This window comes from Narcine bancroftii, chromosome 10 (genome assembly GCF_036971445.1).
Source record: "Narcine bancroftii isolate sNarBan1 chromosome 10, sNarBan1.hap1, whole genome shotgun sequence".
NCBI classification, from domain to species: Eukaryota; Metazoa; Chordata; class Chondrichthyes; order Torpediniformes; family Narcinidae; genus Narcine; species Narcine bancroftii.
In genome coordinates this window covers 101,390,185-101,410,269 of record NC_091478.1, presented here as the reverse complement: position 1 = coordinate 101,410,269, position 20,085 = coordinate 101,390,185, and the positions used below count along the sequence as shown (strand labels likewise).

The 20,085-nt window shown below is 40.5% G+C and overlaps 1 protein-coding gene across 44 annotated transcripts in view; it reads right to left on the bottom strand.

Annotated features, from left to right (window-relative positions):
* LOC138745038 (transcription factor Maf-like) overlaps positions 1-20,085 on the bottom strand; it is a 374,863-nt gene that overhangs the window by 260,340 nt on the left and 94,438 nt on the right. For 12 of the 44 annotated variants that reach the window (XR_011345933.1, XR_011345936.1, XR_011345924.1 and 9 more), the window contains one exon: positions 2,948-3,063. The exons of 25 other annotated variants lie outside the window; for them this stretch is intronic. The gene's annotated coding sequence lies outside the window, so the exon portion shown is untranslated. 7 more of the 44 variants (XR_011345926.1, XR_011345937.1, XR_011345943.1 and 4 more) reach the window with 7 other exon arrangements.

Genomic DNA, 20,085 nt, shown 5'->3' with positions numbered 1-20,085 from the left:
ATCTCAGGGTTATATGTGATGTCATGTATGTACTTTGGCAATAAATCGGAAATCTATCTGTTTTGGAAGAATAAAATGGCTGAGCGTTCACAGTCATCCAGGGAGTTTTAAAGGTTCATCATCATTTGAGTGAAGAAATTTCTTTTCATCTCATCCTCAAAGACCAACCCCTTAATCTCAAACTGTGCCCCCTGTCTTAGATTCTTCAGGAGGGTCAAACACCCCACCTGCTCCAAATTTGTCAACCAATTTACGAGTTCTCTCATTCTTCCAAACTCTTACAAAATACATTCCACATCTACTCATTCTCTCCTTTTGCAACACAGCTATCACTGGAACTGGATTAGAAATGATTGGTTGTACCCCCCCCCCCCCCATTATCCCATTATATGCTTTTATATAATGCAGCCAATAGATTTTACTCCCATGGGCATAACTTTATCATTGTATCTCAATTTTAAAATATAAATGAATAATCATCCTCCAAACAATCTATAATTTCAGTAAAAATATGGTGTAATATAAATGCAGAGGCTCCTAGTGTTATTCTTTACACAGTCAACATTGCTTTTTATAATTCATAGATGACACAATAAAGAGAAAAAATTCTTTTTCTTGTTATTTACTCTAAAATAATTCTTCATCGAATCGCTCTGACACTATATTCTTCAGTATCTTGTGTCACCAGGTAGTACTTGTGCAATCAGATGAGAATAAGCTTGAACTTGATCTGATTTTGGTTGCTCCGGGGTGATGCGAGCCGAGTCACTGCCACACAGCTGGTGCAGGTAGGGTTCAATCTTGATCTCTGGTGGCTTGGCGGTGGAATTATCACATTCTCACCTTGATCACGTATGTTTCTTCCATAGGTTTGTTTCATCCCACATCCCAAAGATATACATATTGGTAGATTAATAATGTAAATGGCCCCTGATGCGTTAGAGAACCTGCAGGGAGTTGATGGGAAGGTGAGAAGAGGAGGCTACAGGGAAAAGGAGTGGGAGAATAGGATTGCTTTACAAGCAATTATAATCTTTATGGGCCTCCTCCTGCTTTGTAAGGAGATATGGAACCTGATCATCACTCTTAGATACTTGACATGAATCTGAGCCGCCATACTCCGACACCTGGATTATAAACGTGTAAAGGTCAAATTTCCCAAATATTCCCTCAGTGCTCAATTTAAAAAACATCTGGTTCTTTCCATACTCTTCCAAGTGAAATGTTATTCATTTTGTGACTGATGTGCCCCCCCAACTCCCCCCCCCCCTTAATTCCAGGCACTAACACTAGTTGTCAAGTTGTTTTCATATAGCCACAACATCAACTTAAACTTTGTATAGCACCTTAACTGTAAAAGATACTTCACAGCAAGATTATCATATGAAATGTGAAACCATGTTATTTGAGAGAGATATTAGGACAGGTGACCAGAGCTTCTGGCACAGAAGGTCTTTAAAAAAAAAATGAAGCCTGCATGAAATTAAACCTTAAAGATATTATCCTGAGCAATTAGTGGAGTTATGTGCAAAGTGTTTTGAATTCATACTTCCAAAGTCACAACTAAGCAGTTTGGACACTTGATATACCCATTGCAAGTGCCGAATTGTTACTGTGATATAACTACACACTTTAAGTTGGTAGAAGATCAAGATTCCTTCATTGTCACATAATAATGCAGAAAAGTTAATGTTATACAAAACATCTTCCAGCCTGCTGTAAGCCAGACAGAGACAAGCTTAAAGTGAGCACAAAATTTGGACCATTCAGAAAATGCTCGCATTTATATACCATCTGCCACAACCTCATAAGTGCTTCAGAGTCTATTTTGAGTATGTTGTAAGTGTGATAACAGTTGTAATGTAAAAAATGTGGCACAGCAAACTCCCACACCAACAATGCGACGAAGATCAGTAATCTGAATCTATAGTTATTTTTAGAGCTAAAACATTGCCAGGATATGAAACGAGACTTATCTGCTCTTTAAAACTTACCTGAGATCTCTGTAGGTTTTTGTACATAGTTGAAAGTGTCCAGGAAATGAGACCAGAGTTGCACATGTTAAATATACAATATGATCACATGCCACTTTGCATTCTGCTCTGGAATTTGTGCTCCATTTACTTTGACTGCATTTTTAGAGCAAATTGCAAGGTGAACATGCTCCTTTATCGCACTATATTGTGTGTGTGACGAGCACTCAGTAGGTATTGCTGCAATAAAAATGTTTTGTTTTCAGAATGTTAGACAGATAAAAATCAGTTGCTGCAAAATAAAGATCAAGATGAGGTCTGATGTCTGTGCAGCCAAAATCCACAAGAATGGATAAGACCATTCCATCAGTAAGGACTACACCCTGCCTTTCACCTTTGATGTCGCACTGTTCAAATCACCTATTCTCCTCTGACTCCAGGAGTGGACGGAACTCTTCTAACTCCCCATTTGAATGTTATAGAAAGGAAATGGTGCTCGGGGAACGAAGTGGCAGGTGCACAGATCAATGAAAGTGTTCAATGTCAGCACTAAAATTCGTGTTCCATACTGACCAGAAAAATTGCCTAATGGACCTATCAATCAGGATGGGAGGCATGATTATGTTGAAAACTAGTCATTCCACTCCAATGGCACTCTTTAATTTTCTACTTATTAAAACAAATGACTTCGATGCCAGGTACTCTTCTGCACTCTCAGGTTGTGTGTATAAAAAATGCAATAAAGCATGCCTTCAGGTTTGATAGGAAATACGTTGAACATTATCAATAACCAGATGATATACAGATTGAAGATATACAGATTGAAGATAAGAAAGCACCAGCGGGGAGTCGAGGAGAATACTTTTGCCTGTAGCATGCTGTTATGTAGACTGCAGTGGATAAATGGGTGGCAAGAGTGAAACACAAAGGTCTGCAGACACTGTGATTGAAGTAAAAACACACAGAAAACCTACATTAGTGATGTTTCGGATGAGCCTTTCTTCAGGTGAAGAGCTCAGGCCTCAAACGTCTGTAATGTAGCTTTACCTCCTATGGCCACTGCGAGGCCAGTTGAGTTCCTCCTGCATTTCTGTGTGAATGGGTAGTAAAAACAGATTCAGTGGAAATTTTGAAAGAGAATGTCCCTGAATACAGAATTAAGCTGCAAGGCTGTGTGGATAAAGAGAAAGAGTGTGTGGAAAACAACTCCGAATCCTTGATTTGTTGAGTACCTCCATGCTGGGCTATTCTATAGTTCTAAAATGTAGTTGCATTGAAGTATTATAAGATAAAACAAAAGACAAACAAATTTTGACAGATCATTCTCAACAGGCAATGTTGATTGGTTAACAGTCTGGAATAGCTCTGTAAGAAGATGCATTAAAATTAACACTAATTGGAATTTCTTGTCAGCTGGTTGCAGCTAAATTAGGAACACTGCACCCACTCCAGGGTGGAATTGAAATGCACAATTTATTGTAAATAAAGCAGAATTTATTTATTTATTTATTTTAAATTGTGTGCCTGAAGTTTCTAATTTATTAGAAGTCTGCATCTATGCCTAAGTGTAACATTAAGCTTCGTTCAGAGGAATACTTGTGTCTGTGAGTGTGTTAGACCTTGGGGAAGCTCCTTGGCAGAGATGCAAATTAAACTTCTTGCTTTCTGAGAGGATGCCAATCCTTCTTTTAAAAAATTCATTAGGCAGCATTTTGATGCCATCAGCAAAGCTGGCATCTGCGGACAACGGCCAATTTTCTGAAAAAGAATGACTTGCTGAGCTATTTTAGGGGTCAGTTAAAATTCACCCACACTGAGTCACATATAATTGTGACTGGGTAAGAACAATAGACATTGCCCTAAAGAGCATTCATGAACCAGATGGGCTTTTTCACCAATCCAGTCAACTCATGGCCAAAGCTACTAAGGTTTATTTTTCCCCAAGTTCCAGATGGGTTTAATTAGTTACATATAAATTCTCCAGTTGTTCTGCTGGCTTTTGGATCAACTGCAGAAGGTTTAGGATGTTAGTCCAGCAGCTTAATTACTATGCCACTGAACTCATCCATACTAGCTATATGATCCATGATGGCTAAATTAATGAAGTTGCTGCTTCAAATGACAGAGGGTCATAGCGACAGGGAAAATGCCAGGTTTGATGATATTATTGGCTTCACTGGAATGGAGTATAATGTATCAATATATTCTTATTGATACATTATACTCCATTCTTGCTATTGGGGGAGTGCAGTGTAGGTTCACTCGGTTCATCCTCGGAATGGCAGGACTGTCATATGTTGTAAGAATGGAGCGACTGGGCTTGTATACACTGGAATTTAGAAGGATGAGAGGGGGATCTTATTGAACCATACTGGATTATTAAGGGATTGGACATGCAAGAGGTAGAAAAAATGTTTCCGATATTGGGAAGAGTCCAGAACCAGAGTTTAAGAACAAGGGGTAGGTCATTTAGAACAGAGTTGGGAAAAACCTTTTCACCCAGAGAGTTGTGGATCTGTACAATGCTCTCCCTCAGAAGGCAGTCGAGGCTAATTCTCTGGCTGCTTTAAGAAAAAGTGAGATAAAGATAGTGGAGTCAAATGATAGGAGAGAAGGCAGGAATGGAGTATGGATTCTGGATGATTAGCCATTGCCATTCACTGTGATCATGGCTAATAGATGCTGGCTTGAAGGGCCAAGTGACCTACTCCTGCATCTATTGTCAATAGTATGTATAATGTTGTCAGCTTGGGAGGAATAAGGTCTATTTGATTAGTCCACCCAAGACAATTCTCAGTTGCTTTTTGAGTCATCCGGCATATCAGAACATCAGCCCACTTAGCTAAGATCCACAAAGACATCAAACATCCTGGGAACTATCTTTCTTCAGGAATCATTACTTTTTGGGGAGAAATATGGCAAAGTAAAAGAAAAGCTTGCATTATATTGAGCCTTTATTGAATTTAGGATATCCCAATGTAGTCATCCAGGTCATGAAGTATTTTTGAAGTACTGTTATTGATGGATTGTCAGAAACAAGAGAAGCAACTTACACCCCCTCTGCAAATGGATCCTTAACTTTCTCATCGGAAGACCACAGTCAATTCAAATTGGAAACAATATCTCCTCCTCACTGATTATCAACACAGGTGCACCCTAAGGATGCGTGCTTAGCCCACTGCTCTTCTTGTTATATACCCATGACTCTGTGGCCAGACACAATTCCAGTCATCGGCAGAATGACAAATGGCAATGAGGAAGTGTACAGGAAGGAGATAGATCAGCTCACTGAATGATGTAATGACAACAATGTGCTCAATGTCGGCAAAACCAAAGAAATGATTGTGGACTTCAGGAGGAAGTCATGGGAACATGATTCAGTCCTCATGGAGGGCCAGTAGAAGAGAGGATCAAGAACTTCAAATTTCTGGGTGTGAACATCTCTGTGAATCTATCCTGGAGCCTACACATTGAAAGTATAGCCTCACCAGCGGATACACTTTGTGAGGTTTCTGAAGAGATTCAGCACATTACCGAAGACTCTTGTAAACTTCTACAGGTGTATCGTGGAGAGCATTCTGGCTGGTTGCATCACTGCCTGGTATGGAGGCACCAACTCTCAAGACAAGAATAAACTCCAGAGGGTTGTTAACTCGGCCTGCAACATCACAGACACCAGACTTCACTCCATCAAGGATATCTACATGAGGCAGGGTCTTAAAAAAAAAAGTAGCCTCTATCCTCAAGGACCCCCACCACCCACACCATGCCCTTTTCACTCTGCTCCCATTAGGAAAAAGGCACAGGAGCCTAAAGATGAGCACTTGCTGGCACAAGGATAACTTCTTCCCCACTGCCATCAGGTTCCTGAATGATCAATGAACCAAAGACACAGCCGTACTTTTTGTGCACTGTTATTTTTACATTAATGTTGTAAGATGTTTATAATATGAATGTTTGCTCATGAAACATCATGACTTGTTCATGATAATAAATTTTGAAGGTCATGCAAATAGCAACAGAAGGAAAAAAAACATCCTCTAAACTTCAAGCAATTAATAGCTGAACCACAAAGAATATCTTTTTCAAGCCGTGCATCATAACAGACTTTCCAGCCCCCAAAGTTGCCCAATCTACAAGAACAGTACGTTTTTGAATGGTGGAAGGAGGCAGGAGTACGCAGAGGAAGCCCATGCAGACACAACGAGAACGTACACAGTGCTGGATTCAAACCCAAGCTGCTGATGCTGTGATAGCTTTGCACTAACCGTGCCGCCCACAATTGGTAGTTTCTTTGTCACCAGACCCATAATACTGGGCATGCTCACTCTTAAAGAGGTATTGTTGAAAAGGAAAAACACTATTGTTACCTATAATGATATAACACCACTCTGCCGATCTAGTTTGGTGACGTTGGTTGAGGGACTCAGTCGAATAAGTGCAAATTTGGGAAATAGGTGCTGCTCTGAGGTTGGTATCAGTGCCGCAGTACGGGTGAAATCCAACCTCAGACTATGTGGTAAAAATTCTCCATCCCTTTCACTGTAAAGATGCTGTGCAAGTTGGACATCCTTTCAAATGTCCTTTGGCATCCTTTGGGGGAAGAGCATTAGAATGTGACGGAATTGTTCATGAAGCTGGCAAGAGCAGTAGATGAACTTGAAACTAGAGTTGCGCACTAACAGAGAAAACTCCAATGTCACTCAGAGTGAGCTTGCTATGCGAGGTTGGCGAGCCTTTGAAAGACATGACAGAGGGCAACTTCGAAAGAACATTCCCCACGAAGGATTCAGGCCCAAAACGACAACTGCCTTTTAGTTTCGCCAGAAGCTTCACGAGTTCCTCCAGCATTTTTGTGCATTTCAAATGTTGGAATAGTTACACATTGCATTCTCGCACAAAAAATATGCAAGAAAAAGCATGCAGCCACGACTATCAAAAGAAGTTAAGGATTGTATTAGATACAAAGAGGAATCATATACACTTGACAAAAAATAGCAAGCTTGGGAATTGGGAACAATTTAGAAGTATGCAAAAATCAATAAATGATTGATTAAAAGAGCAAAAACAGAATACGAGGGTAAACTTGCAGGGAACATGTGATTGGGTTGTAAAAACCTCTAGAAGTACATTAAAAGGAAAAGATCATTGAAGGGCAATACCTCTATGATTCTAAATAGATCCCTTACTGTTTGCAGGAGAATTCATAATGTGAACAAAGAAAGGGCAGAGTGATTTAACAAGTAGTTCAGTTCTATATTCACCGAAGAGGATACAAATAATTTCCAAAAAATACAGAAAACTAAGAGGAGGAATTGATAGAAATTAATGAGAGCTATTAAATTCCTAGGATCTGATCATCTACATCCTAGAACTCTCAAAGATAAAAGTCATCTAAATTATAAATGTCACCTTCCAAAATACTAGAGATTCTGCAGATTAGTTTGGAGAAAATGTATTCCCAATATATTTTAGAAGGGAGGGGTATCAGGGACATAAAGAATGGTTAGCCGGATGTCATTTATGTCAAAGTATGTCTATTATAAAGGATATGATAACAAATAATATCAACACGATTATTCAAATGTTTGATTATTGATAGAGGGAAACTGAGGTTTGATATGCCTCGGAAGCTTTCTGGGGATATAATTGAAAGAATAGTGAAGGGACCATCCATTCATATGGTGTGCTTGGAATTTCAGAAGCCTTTTGTTCAAGTCCTGTTTAACCAGTTAGTATGCAAAATTAGAGGAGATAAATTGGAGATACAAATAGTCCATGACACATGTCCAAGTCCCATTCTGACTAGCCAATCGAATCTTGAAATGGACATGTTACTCTGGGCCAACACACTCATAAAATTGGAGTCGCAGCACCTCGTCCATGGTCCAGCCCTGTAAAAACTCATTGCCCACCACTACCGGCGCCTGGCCTGCGCTCGCCTCCCCCACCTTGAACACTGGGTCCACCACTGGTTTTGTGTACCGAAAATAGAACACAATGGAACACAGCAGCGGACTTTCAGCACCCTCTGGGCCTGTGGCCGCCCCCATGTTGGTCCGTCAAAACCAACAGATCCTGGATCCTTGGGAACGGATGCGTAATTTATAGATTTTAAAATATTTTTAAAAATAAAGGAAAAATGTTTGTTAAAGTATTTTTGTTTCAGTCATATGTATGCAAGTCGCATAGGTCATAAGTGGGGACCACCTGTATATGTGCTTAGATTGAAAATCAGTTGCAGGTGGAAAACAGTAGGGATAAATAAGTCTCTTTTAGAATGGCAGGCTCAATGTGATTGTTGGGATCAATGTTCAGGTCATCATTAAGCACAATTCATTTTAAAGATTGAGCAAATCAGTTGAAAGTAATATTTCTAGGTGTACTATTGACACAAGTCGAAGTTGGTTTGTGAGCTAATGAGGTGGCTGATTTTCGCTCAGACGTTGACAAAGGGTTCAGGTCTGAAACATTGGTTACCTTTTACTTCCTATAGTTGCTGCATGACCTGCTGAGTTTCTCCAGCACTTTGAACTCTTGCACTCAACCTCAGTGTATGCAGACGTTCTTGTTTAAAGAAATTTTGAGTCAATTTAGACAAGTTGGGTAAGTGGGGAAAATACAACTCGGGTGCAGTATGAAGTGTAGTTATTCACTTTGGTAGGAAGCAGAAGGTCAGTGAAGTGACATTTTGTGAATTGTTCTCACACAGATCCTTGTTTGATTGTAATGTTGAACCCATGCCAAAAGAATTGGTTGCCTGTGGTCCAGTTACAAAATGAGGTAAGAGAAGGTACATTTGTGATGTTACCATTACCTTTTGTTCCAAATGTAAACACATGAGATTGAAAATGCAATCCTCCAAACTCAAGCTTTTATCAGATCCTTAGAGACCTGTTATTGATTAAAAGATTATGCCCATGAACTGCTTTAACTGTACTTTCCCTATACAACAAACTTTGTCTTTGAATATGCAAAGATAGGCTTCTGAGATGGTGGAGATATCAGGAGGAAGCAGAGATGGACGGTCTCTGCCTGCGGTTGCATCACTGCCTGGTATGGAGGTGCCAACTCTCAGGACAAGAATAAACTCCAGAGGGTTGTCAACTCGACTTGCGACCACAGGCACCAGACTTCACTCCATCGAGGTCATCTACATGGGGTGGTGCCTTAAAAAAGCAGCTTATATTCTCAAGGTCCCCCACCACCCAGGCCCTGCCTTCTTCACTCTGCTACCATCGAGAAACAGGTACAGGAGCCCAAAGACAAAGACTCAGTGGCACGAGGACAGCTTCTTCCCCGCTGCCATCAGATTCCTGAATGATCAATGAACCAAAGACACTGCCTTACTTTTCGTGCACTCTAACATTTTTCAAAATATATATTGTTGTAAGACGGTTATAATATGAACATCGAATTTTATGACTTGTTCATGACAATAAATCCTGATTCAGATTCTTAAATGGTTTACTCCAACTGTGGATATAAATGCTTTAGCCTTGCCTCTAGCACTTATGCAGGAAGGTGGGGATATTCTTGGAGCCACTGCCTTCTTGATGTTTTCATGGCATGATGTGGCAAGATTGATGTTCAAATTTATTGGGTGGCATAGAGTTAGTGCAGCAGTGAGTACAATGCTATTTCAGTGCCAGCGAGACAGTTTCAAATCTGGTGCTGTCTGTGAGGAGTTTGCACATTCACCGTGTGTCTGTATAGGTTTCCTCCCACCCTTCAAAACATATGGGGGTAGTGGGTCAATTGGAGTATTTGGGTAGCATGGGCTATTAGGCTGGAAAGACCCTAATGAAACAGAATAACCAACACTTTTATTTAATTATTTCACAACCTGATGTATTTAAGTATGGGTTGACATGCTTGGATAGCATGCTAAAAAAAACTTTTCACTGCATCACAATACATGTGACAATAAACAATTCAATGTACATTATACATGGCGAACAATATTTCAGTAAATGTCGGAGTGAAATCTTGCAGCTGAATTATAGACCGGACTCAATTTCCTTCCCACTGGAACAGGTCCTATTTATTTACATTTAAAAATCTGTCGACTCAGACAAACAGCCGCAGCTTGGGAGAGCGGCAGTTTAATCAAGGTGGCCAGAAGGACAAATGTCATTGTATCTGAAGACACTCAGAATCAAATCACATGTGCGCAGAAGCACTTTAAATGGACTGCATCTCTGACCGAATTCAACCCGCAGCTCTTTGAAATTATTGCATGTGTGTCACATTTTCCATCTCCTCAGGACACTCCAAAATCTTTTGCAACTAATAAAATGCAGTCACCATGGTTATGTAGGAAACATTGCAACCAATTTGTGCACAGCAAGCTCCCACAAGAAAACATGACTGATTTGTTTACATTTAATGAGGTATTAAATATTGGGTAGGTCAATGGGGAAACTCTTCAATGTGCTGCAATAAATTCTCCACATCTCGTTGAGAAACCAAACCATCACTTTCAAAAGGAGGCACAGTCAGTACAGTGCTACTTAAGATCCGCACCATGGTTAAAAAACAAAGCTGGAGAAACTCAGCAGGTCAAACAGTACCCTTGATCTAGCAAAGGTAAAAATACATAACCGATGTTTCAGGCTTGAGCCTTTCATTTGTTTTATCCGCACCGTGGATTTTCTGCTCGTCGAAACGTTGCTTGAGGGATTAATTTTGGCCAGTACTTGAGGGAGAATCCCATGTTGTACAAACAGCAGCCATGGGATCTTGTTGACCAAATCCCTCCAAACTGCCATCTAATAAAGCAGCATCTCTGATCATGCAACAACCCTCGACATTTCAAATAGTTATTCTCAGGTTATTTCTAATGCAGCAAGATAATCATGATTTTAATTTTCTTAACTCCAGGAACTTAGACCGTGGAACTCTTCCCATCCTTCTCTCCCTCTTTCTTCACAGAGGTTTCACACTTCTACACAGCCAAGCTATTTTTACTCACCAACATATTGCGATTGACCTGGTCTTCCACTCTAGCTACTTGGCTGCACCATGAGCCTTGGCCTGTCTCCTAGGTTTCCTAAAGATTGATGGACTTGAACTCTCCCTGCATCAACTCAATTCTCTCTGGTTGTTATCATCCGGACTGCCACTGAGATATGAAAAGCACCCAGGGGGATTCTGTCTGGAGCTCAAGCTCTCACTGGTCAATCTATTTTAAAAAGGACATGCTACTCTATTTAAATTTTTAACAGCATTTTAGAGGTTCTTTTCATGCAAAACAGAAAGCTCGGAAATTGGTAACTAGCCAGAGGACACATGCAAAAAAATCAAAATACTGCAGATACTGGAAATATGAAAACACTAAAGGCTGGAAACATTCAGCAGGATTATTTGACCACCTGAGTGTTTACACCATTTCTGCAGATAAAAATAGATGGGTAAAATTCCAGAGAAGTGTTTTTTTTATTTACTTGGTTTCCATGAATTAGTACAACTGGATGAGAATCGTGGTTTTAAAGAATACATTGCAAGAGGAGGCCATTTGGCCCATCGTGCCTCCATTATCACTTCAAAAGAGCCATCAGACCTCTCTCTTCATTCTTGTAGCCACTGGAATGACGCACAAAAGGAAGAAGTTGTGGCGGCCCTTCGCAGCTCCCCCATGGGGCCTCACAAAATGAAGGACGGACACAATGATCCAGCAGGCTGCACGAGGCTCGCGGCGCTGCCATCCAATTGCCCACAAGCAAAAGAGCTCAACTGGCCTATCAGGGAAAGGAGATCGCAAACACACCAATCAGTGCTGAGAGAGTTTTGACCATGCCCCTCACCTTGAGAATAAAAGCAGGCCAGTGAGCCCAATAAAGCTCAGTGTTAACTACACTCAACTGGGGTTTGTGTCATTCTTTCTGGGAACAGCGTGTTCTTTCTGAGCTAACCTACATGCAGCTATAACTTCTCCTGTACTATAGGTGCCGCAGAGCCATAGCTTGTAACAGCTAGCTACAAGGTCACCATTCTTTATTCTGGTTGGAGATGTTTTATGAAATAGCAGTTAGAGAACAGCATGGTAACCATCTACAAAAAACCTTAATAAGTCACCCAGTCCAAATACTACGGCCCGTCAAAATGTGGAAAGCACTGATAATCACAATTAAAATCAGAACTGACCTAAAGCTTGGTATTAAATTGAACAAGTATGTAAAGTACAGCACACAGCTGTTATTTATCTTGTGGGTCAGATATACTGAGCCTTGAGAACTTTGATTTTATTTGGTTGATTACATTTAATCTTAGGTTTTCACTAACCAATGAATATAATCAAGGACCTTGAAAAGAAAGGTGTGGACTTTGACCATGAATCCTCAAGTGTGAATCCCTATACACACTGCAGCAAAGTGTACAGTTGGATTAAGGTAAACAGTTACAATTCATACAGATATGGTAAGGTTGAAAGAAGACCACTTTTTCTGGGGATTCTGCAATTGCCTTTCACTGCTCAACCTGTGATATCCTCTGAAATTCCATCTGAGTTAGTGTGATCACAACATGACCATTATCAGAATATAGCCAAGAAAGTGGATCAACCAGTGCCTATTTCTTATAGGCTTAATCACACCCATATAATGGTTATTCGTCCCCCGTTGCATCATTTCTGAGTTATGTATCACAGACTTTGCACAATTGGATAGGACAATGTCATATCTGAGCAAACAGAAAATGCTGGAGACACAAGAGCAACTTGTCCGTGAACTACTCTTTGCAGACGATGCCACTTTAGTTGCCCATTCAGAGCCAGCTCTCCAGCGCATGACGTCCTGCTTTGTGGAAACTGCCAAAATGTTTGGCCTGGAAGTCAGCCTGAAGAAAACCGAGATCTTCCATCAGCCAGCTCCCCACCATGACCACCAGCCCCCCCCCACCACATCTCCATCGGGCACACAGAACTCAAAATGATCAACCAGTTTACCTACCTCGGCTGCACCATTTCATCGAATGCAAGGATCGACAAAGAGATAGACAACAGACTCGCCAAGGTAGCGCCTTTGGAAGACTGCACAAGAGTCCAGAAAAACAACCACCTGAAGAAACACACAAAGATCAGCGTGTAGAGCCGTTGTCATACCCACGCTCCTGTTCAGCTCCGAATCATGGGTCCTCTACTGGCATCACCTATGGCACCTAGAACGCTTCCATCAGCGCTGTCTCTGCTCCATCCTCAACATTCATTGGAATGACTTCATCACCAACATCGAAGTACTCGAGCTGGCAGAGTCCGCAAGCATCGAATCCATGCTGCTGAAGACCCAACTGCGCTAGGTGGGTCACGTCTCCAGAATGGAGGACCATCGCCTTCCCAAGATCGTGTTCTATGGCGAGCACTCCACTGGCCACTGAGACAGTGGTGCACCAAAGAAGAGGTACAAGGACTGCTTAGAGAAATCTCTTGGTGCCTGCCACATTGACCACCGCCAGTAGGCTGATATTGCCTCCGACTGTGCATCTTGGCGCCCCATAGTTCGACGGGCAGCAACCTCCTTTGAAGAAGACCGCAAACCCCACCTCACTGACAAAAGACAAAGGAGGAAAAACCCAACACCCAACCCCAACCAACCAATTTTCCCTTGCAACCGCGCCTGCCTGTCCCGCATCGGACTTGTCAGTCACCAACGGGCCTGCAGCAATTGTGGACATACCCCTCCATAAATCTTCGTCCGTGAAGCCAAGCCAAAGTCACATCATTTCTGAGTTATGTATCACAGACTTTGCACAATTGGATAGGACAATGTCATATCTGAGCAAACAGAAAATGCTGGAGGAGCCCAGCAGGTCGTACAGCATCCATAGGTAGAAATGGTCAGTCAATGTTTTATGTCAAACTCCTTGGCATGACAAAGGTTGATAAAGGGTTTCAAATCAAAACATTGACTGACCATTTCTACCCATGGACACTGTCTGGTCTGCTGAGTGCCCCCAGCAATTCATGGTTTGCTCTAGATTCCAGCATCTGTAGCTTTTGTGTTTCACAACGCCATGCCTGATGTTTTCTGAGAGTCAGTATTGACCAGCCGATATGCCAAATGTGTAATGCACCTTCACTGTTTCCACCATTGTTAACTTCAATTGGAGCTTAAAGGTACAACTCATGACCTTTGCTGGGTGGCCAAAAATGTCAAGGGGCACATCACGCTGAATTTATAAAACTTAAAGCTCTCCATCTTGACCTCGATGCATTAAAAAAAGTATTTGATGAAATTATACCCCACTGGCCCCAATATCTTCCAGCATTTTTGCACCTTTATAGTTTGCAGCCTCAATTGCATGGATCTCAACCCTTCATGCTGTAACCTGTGTCTCCCTGATCATTCTGCACTTTGCAATGAGCCACTCATGTATAGGAACTTCCAACATGGGGCAAGAACTCGTCCATTAATGGTGGTCAAATCCAGCCTTTCAAGTTGCTGGATGGACATCCATCGTAAACTTGGTAAAAAAGGGCATGAATTTTATTTGACATCTGTCGGCATCGGAACATTATGGAATACACAAATGTGCTGGAGAAATTCAGCAGGTCATGCATCATCCATAGGAAGTAAAAGGTAAACAACATTTCAGACTTGAACCCTTCATCTGGAAAGGCCCAAAATGTTGGTTGCCTTTTACTGCCTATAGATGCTCCACGACCTATGGACTTGCTGTGTTTCTCCAGCACGCTTGTGTCTTGCACTTGACCCCAACATCTGCAGATTTCATTGTTTAGCTGAACACTATTTTGTTTATCTGGGAAACCCACATTAGTTGTATTAACCCATTACCATGTGGGATATTAAAAGTTCATTAATTTTATTTAACTTTGGTTTTGGGAAAGAGGGGTAAAGGAAGAAAATCCTTTTACATATCCACCGAGCTCCCCCTTAAAAAATATAAAGCAAAGAAACAGTGGGGGGGGGGGAAATCTCACTTCTCAATGCTATTAGGAGACCACACACCAGTCTGGTCCTGTGTAGCACAGCACGGGCATTTGGCTGGTGTGTTCAACGGCGCATGGAGTGCGCTGTTGGAGGTGCCCTCTTAACCTTTGCTGGGATGCAGTCCAGCCCCTGAACAGTGCATCTTGTAAACTTGTACATGATGTCATATGGATGGTTTGTGCTGTTCATTCAATCTTGTTTATGTGCGACTTGAAGGTTGATGGCTGTAACAGATTGTGATGGCAATCTCCAGTGCATAGACTGTGTTGCCTGCCAGCTCTGATAATGTCATTCATCCTTAGCATTACTCTGCGATTCGCTTCACATAGCAGCAGTTCATGCTGATGGAATGTGCACCAGAACTCCCTTGAAAAATTTCCCTAAACTCATTGACAGTAAAATACATTACATAAATTAACCTTTACTTTTGGGGAGGAAAAATAAAGATAATTAATTTCACAGTACACGAGTTTCGAGTGAGCTGTGATTTGATTTTGACTGTTCGTTTATGGTCAAACAAAAGCAAACACAAATTATAGGGTAGGGTTCTCTTTCAGGGGAATTTCAGGCACACTTGGATTTTGGAATTCATATTCATTAGCTGTGGAAAGTTGGTACTGTAGCACATTCTGATGTCCTTGAAATGCTGAAGTCTCATCCTAGTGCCTCAACATTTAAACCACTCACATGAGATACTTTTGCTGTTTTCACAAATAGAATTTATACCTCTGAGAATAGCAAATGTTTGGTACAACTGAAAATAAAATTTCAACAGTCTTTGTTGGACGTAGTTTTCAATGAATGGCAAAGAATCGGTACTCAAAGTTTTAATGAGAGTTAAAACATAATTTCAAACAATTATCAGTTAATTTAATCTTTCCAGTAGATACTTTTTAAAAAAAAAGATATTTACTAATTGTACATTTTGTTTAGTCTAAGCTTTCGGAATTTTCAACAAAATATTATTCTTGATCGGTTTTTTAATTTACAGTTTTATTTTCATGGTGGATTAACATCAAGTATTTATAATAATTTATTGGATTTAAATTCAGTTCCCATGTCTGGGATCAAGAGCGATTGGGAATGAGATTTGAATTTAACATTCTCAGCTGAAGATCAGTTCTCTACTCTCAGCTTGATTAATGATTCCTCATTTTGTGCAAGGCACTGCTTATTTCAATTTAAGGTGGTGCACACATGTCTAAACTTAAATTAGCTCATTTTTATGCAGATATTGATGCACGATGAGAGAAATGTAAAATTTTTTGAAGCTTCTCTGATCCATATGTTTTGGGAGGTGCCCAAATTTAGAGAGATTTGGGAGAGACATTTTCCAATCTTTATCAACAATTCTTAAGATTAATTTGGAACCTTGTCCATCTATTGCTTCATTTGGTTTTTCATGCGATTCAGATCAACTTACATTGGCATCTCGGGAAAAAGTTTTAGCTTTCCCACGTCGATTACTCGTACATAGTGGTTAGATGACAATGTCCTGTTTAAGTACAGAGAAAGTTAGATAGAAAGTTTCAATTTATGAAATGGTGGGGCTCATTCTTAGAATTGTTTAACATTGGAAGAGTTAACAATTATTGTATGTTCTGGTGGTTCATTGCTTGTTTTCTGGGGTTTGCTAATAGTTTCACATCACTGATTTTATTTGGCTAATTTATAAGGTAACCTTGATTCGAGGGAGGGGAAAATGTATAAGGTAACCTTGATTCGAGGGAGGGGAAAATGTATAAGGTAACCTTGATTCGAGGGAGGGGAAAATGTATAAGGTAACCTTGATTCGAGGGAGGGGAAAATGTATAAGGTAACCTTGATTCGAGGGAGGGGAAAATGTATAAGGTAACCTTGATTCGAGGGAGGGGAAAATGTATAAGGTAACCTTGATTCGAGGGAGGGGAAAATGTATAAGGTAACCTTGATTCGAGGGAGGGGAAAATGTATAAGGTAACCTTGATTCGAGGGAGGGGAAAATGTATAAGGTAACCTTGATTCGAGGGAGGGGAAAATGTATAAGGTAACCTTGATTCGAGGGAGGGGAAAATGTATAAGGTAACCTTGATTCGAGGGAGGGGAAAATGTATAAGGTAACCTTGATTCGAAGGAGGGGAAAATGTATAAGGTAACCTTGATTCGAGGGAGGGGAAAATGTATAAGGTAACCTTGATTCGAGGGAGGGGAAAATGTATAAGGTAACCTTGATTCAAGGGAGGGGGAAGATTAAATTTAGTTTTAGTTTTCAGTTTTTTTTTTCTTTTATTTTATACAAGTTATTTCAACAAATGGGTTTAACATGGTCACAAAGATCATTTCAATTAAATGTTATTGAGGTATTATAAGCAATTATTGATGTAGTTTTATCTATTTTTTTTTAATTGGTTTTTTTGTGCGTGCTTACTTGTATACAAATGAATTATTATCCAATTGTCAATTCTCTGTTTATGCTTGTATGTAAAACTCAATAAAAATATTTTAGAAAGAAAAAAGTATTACCAAGCATCATGCTCTGGCTATGGTTCTGAACAGAGGGTGAGAGAACTGCATGCAATAGAGGGAAGGAGCCTTCTTATTTCTGTTAAATTAATTTTTTCTCTCACAGGGTAATGAATCTCTTGAAATCACTATCACAGAAGGTTGAGAGTTATAGGGAACTGACAGAGAAGCAGAGTTGGAGTCAGCCATGATCATGGTGAATGATGGACCAGATTTGATGGACCTGGAAGCCCAGTCTTTCTCCTGTGCCCTAATATTCCTGTGTGTGCATGAGGAATCTTCTGTGATCTTAGTTTGGTCTGCACCATCATTTAAGCCTCCACCGACAATGCAGAAGCCACAGCCTGATGATAGCCAGGGAGCTCTAAATGCTCAGCTTCCACCCATGCTACCAGGGAGAGGTTATTCTGTCATCTTGAGGAAGATGTCTGAGAAGACTGATAGGATTATTCCCATGTCTTGTGGGATGTGAGGTGCTTGAGACAAGTGAAAACACAGAAATGCTGGAGGAACTCAGCTGGTCCTGCAGCATCCATAGGAGGTAATTGCAGACGTTTTGGGCCTGAGCCCCTTCTCAAGGTATGAGTGAAAAAAGTCAGATGTTTGAATTAAAGGATGGGGAAAGAAAAGGCAAAAAGAATTGATATGGGAGGAGTGCAGACCAACAGAAAAAGGCTTTAATTGGATAAGGGGAAAGGTGAGAAATGAGAGAGGGAAAAGAAAACGAGCTGGAGGTAAGGAGACAGGGATGAAGAAGATTGCGGGGAGTCAAGGCTAATGGAAACTGGAGAAGTTGGTTAGTGCCATTTAGTTGGAGGTGTCCTTCCCTCTGTTGCATGCTGTTCCCTCATCCACAGTTCAGAACCATAGCCAGAACTTGGATGGAAAATTAGGCATTTCTCCAATTTGCAGGTGAAGACAAGCATCAGCTTATAAATATCCAAAATATTGTACCACTATTAAGGTAGTGAATGCTCGAAAATTTTAATTTCTGTACGTGCACCTGAGCGTGGCAAAACAGAGTTGGCAGTGGTAGGAGGTAAGTGAGTCAAGGATGGTACCAAATGCACTAGGATCATTCACAAGGTTTGATCATTGAGCGGTCCCAACTCTTTCTGGCTCATTTCCTGAGATATATATTTTTAAATGGGGGAAAAGAAGCTTTTTCATAAAGTCTATTTTACCCCCTTTCAGCTAGGTCGGAGTCTTGGCACTATTCAGATAGCCTTAATGTTATTACCGAGATGACCACATCAGGCAGAAAGTCAGGGAAAATATGTTAGGTTCGAGTACCATTAAGTTTCTAAAGACTGGTGGATAGAAAACTGCAAGGGTGGGTGAAGCTCTTCAGACTCTTTCACCTGTACCACCGTGACTGCTGAACATCTTAACTCCATCTCCTTTAAACTCTTCCCTTAAAATAAATAGTAATAAATTATGAGAACTTGATGGAGAGAATATTTTCAGCTTTGGTATTCTAGGAATTAATTTATGTTATAACACCAAGAAATATTTTAACGTTACACTCCTTCCAATATTCCTTGTTCTCACAGTCCTAATCTTTATTCCCACATACTCCAGAGTTCTACTGCACAGCCTGAGGTATTAATCCATTTATTACATTGAGAAGTTCATTGTCTGATATCTCTGGTTACCTTCCCCGCCCCCCCCCCCAACCATATTCCCTTCCTCTTCTCTGGGATGTTCTCATTGAACATTGCTTTGTGCAAACCTTCACTCTTGGTGCATAATGTGCTACCTTCATATTTTGAAAGTCTCAAAAACCCTTGAACCACACATTGGAATGTCAAATATCTAAATCACCGCTGTTCACTAGTTGGAACCATCTCTGCAACAGAAGCAGGAGATATTTGGGTGCAAAGAAACTCTGATTTTCCATCTTAAGACTACCCCAAGTGGAGTGAAGCTGCCTGGCACATTTAATATGCTAATTCACAATATTTTATATCAAATGACCCAATAAAAGTTTTAATTTTATTAGCATATTTTAAGATAAACCACAGTCAGGTGGTATCAGGCCATTTAAAGTGTATACAGAGCCGATGGCAGCCGGACTGGGTGGATGGACTACACAGGTTAGCGCTGGGACTTTGCTGTGAAGATTCGTATTTTAAACTTGGCATGGGGGAGCACTGAGACTTCACTTTATAAAAAAAAATGTTTACAATTTTTCCATAAATATAGTAATCAAGAATATAATAATACACGTTCCAAAAAGAGACTTCACTGTTAAGGTTCAGATTTTATACTTGGGTAGAAGACAACCCCACTTTTGAGGTGACATTGTTTGTATTCAAGGACAGTCTTATATGCTGGTATATATGGTACTGGTTTTGCTGTATGTAGATGGTGAGCAATTTGTAATGTTAACCCCTTTACATGCTGATATAGTTTCCAAATATATGCATTATTTAATGGGATTGTCGCTGATCTGTAATCTTGCCTTATTATCATGCCTTTTCCCCACATAACATTTAAAATTGCCTCAGCTGCTAATTGCAGAAAATGGTTTCAACCTAGTTGTGGGTTTCTTCACAAAATCATAGGAATTTATGGGAACAAAGGACATCATTCCGTGTATCATGTACATGCTGACCAAAAAAAGCCAATTCCACTTCCCACCTCTTCTCTCTGGAAGGTTT